The sequence below is a fragment of the Aotus nancymaae genome, unplaced genomic scaffold (genome assembly GCF_030222135.1).
Source record: "Aotus nancymaae isolate 86718 unplaced genomic scaffold, 86718_ANA_hifiasm-v0.15.2.pri h1tg000020l, whole genome shotgun sequence".
NCBI lineage: Eukaryota > Metazoa > Chordata > Mammalia > Primates > Aotidae > Aotus > Aotus nancymaae.
In genome coordinates this window covers 66,405,992-66,408,073 of record NW_026988432.1, presented here as the reverse complement: position 1 = coordinate 66,408,073, position 2,082 = coordinate 66,405,992, and the positions used below count along the sequence as shown (strand labels likewise).

At 36.6% G+C, this 2,082-nt stretch overlaps 1 pseudogene; it reads right to left on the bottom strand.

The window, feature by feature from the left end:
- Window positions 1-319: 319 nt before the first annotated feature.
- LOC105713185 (ragulator complex protein LAMTOR3-like) lies at window positions 320-700 on the bottom strand (annotated as a pseudogene).
- Between the last annotated feature and the right edge of the window lie 1,382 nt (window positions 701-2,082).

Here is a 2,082-nt window from a genome sequence, read left to right as displayed (position 1 = left end):
AACCATCATTCTCAGCTAACTGACACAAGAACAGAAAATCAAAACCCGCATGTTCTCACTCATAGGTGGGTGTTGAACAATGAGAACACATAGACACAGGGAGGGGAGCATCACACACTGGGGTCTGTGGGGGGGAAATAGGGAAGGGACAGTGGGTGGTAGGGAGTTGGGGAGAAATAACTTGGGGAGAACTGTCAGATACAGGTGATGGGGAGGAAGGCAGCAAACCACATGCCATTTATGCAACAATCTTGCATGTTCTTCACATGTGCGCCTAAACCTAAAACGTGATAAAATATATATTAAAATATATATTTTTTTAAAAAAAGGAAACTTCCACAACTTGTCTCAATTCTTCAAATAATAGAGCAAGTTCCTTTTCTAGGCTGCAATTAGTCCTGTATTGACACTGCTGCTGGCTATGAAACTCACCACCAAAGGTAAATGATTAAATTGAAACACCTGGTAGATGTTAAGAGTAACAGATGATACTTTTATTTTTTGAAAGTCCAAGTTTGCTCCCTTGGTTTGTTGCAAGGGTAAAAGTAGATAAGAAACCAGGTCGCAAAGCATGTTCTGGAGAATTATCATTGGTCACTTTAATAAGAGGTACTCTATCTCTATCTGACACAACAATAGCATGGAGCCCTTCAACACTTGGTAATTTTTTATATAAGAATCGTTTTAGGTCATCTGCCATAATCAACCCCCTTCTCTTGCAGGATCCATCTCCACGCCTGGGGTTTCTGGGCTTCCTGGTTCTCTCCGCTGTCACTTCAGGGACAGCTTTAAAGACTGGTTCCTCCTCAAGCCACTGTCACATGATTCATTGATAGTTTTATAAGAATATAAAATCATTATAGGCCTCAAATTATTTCACCATTTTTCATAAACAATGTCTGGCATTAAAATTAAAATAACCATGCAAGAAAACAAGAAAACATCAAGAAAATCAACAAAATGGGAATTGACTTTTTGGATTCCAGATAATTGAGATATAAGGCACAGAATTTAAAATAGTTGTTCTTATGTTCAAGTAGATAAAAAATAAAGTTTTAAATTTTGTCAGGAACTAGAAACTATTTTTAAAAGAAAAGTCTAGAAATAAGAAAATGTATCAATCAAAATTATAATCTTATTGTCTAGGTTTAACCACAGATTAGGCATAGCTGAAGAGAAAAATGGTAAAGTAGAAGCCTGACCAGAAAAAATTGTCCAGGAATAAAGTAAAAAATGAAGTAAAATACAAACGAAGTAAAATACAAAAGAGAGGGTAAGATACATAGGAGATATAATGAGAAGGTCTAACATGTAAAACACTGAAGCCCTATAAAGGGAGAAGAAAGAACTTAGGTAAAATCTGTATTATAAGAAATAATGGTGGAAATTTTTCCACAACCAATTAAAAATGTCAAGTCTCAAAGTCCAGAAGGCTTTCGAATCCCAAGCAGAATAAACATAGAAACAACAACAACAAAAAAACTTTCACACCTCCTTCATATTAAAACTGCTGAAAACCAAAGACAAAGAGAATATCTTTTAAAAGCCTGAGAAAAATAGACAAATTTTTTTGACAGTGCTTAAATACGTAAGGTTTAACACAAGATAAGGATACAGTTTAGCAATAGCATTAAAGGATATGCATCAGACAAATTCACAAGTAGCAGTCTGGAGAGGTCAGGTGCAGGCACCTGTTCTTCACTCAGTAAGTGTCCTTTCAGGACTTCATTTCTTGCTTGGATCAGGAACCACTAGGAGCCAAAATAGAGTCTCAGTTTGGAATTTTTACATTTTGGTGATCACATAGGCATATTCCTGCTAGGAAACCAGACTCAGCAGGAGAGTTCTTTCTGGATCTCATTGTACCAGGGAGAGGATCGATCACAGTGTCAAAAATAAACAGTGCTAACAAGCTAGTATAATATGACCTCAAAATTCTTAGACTTGTGATTACAAAGTTACACTATGAATCAGTATGCTTCAGGCTTGCCTGGAGGTCAGTGCCATGTGGGAGCTTTAAAAACACTACTCGGGCTGATTTTAGGTCTGCTGAAAATGCCCCAGCACAATAAAACAATAAGG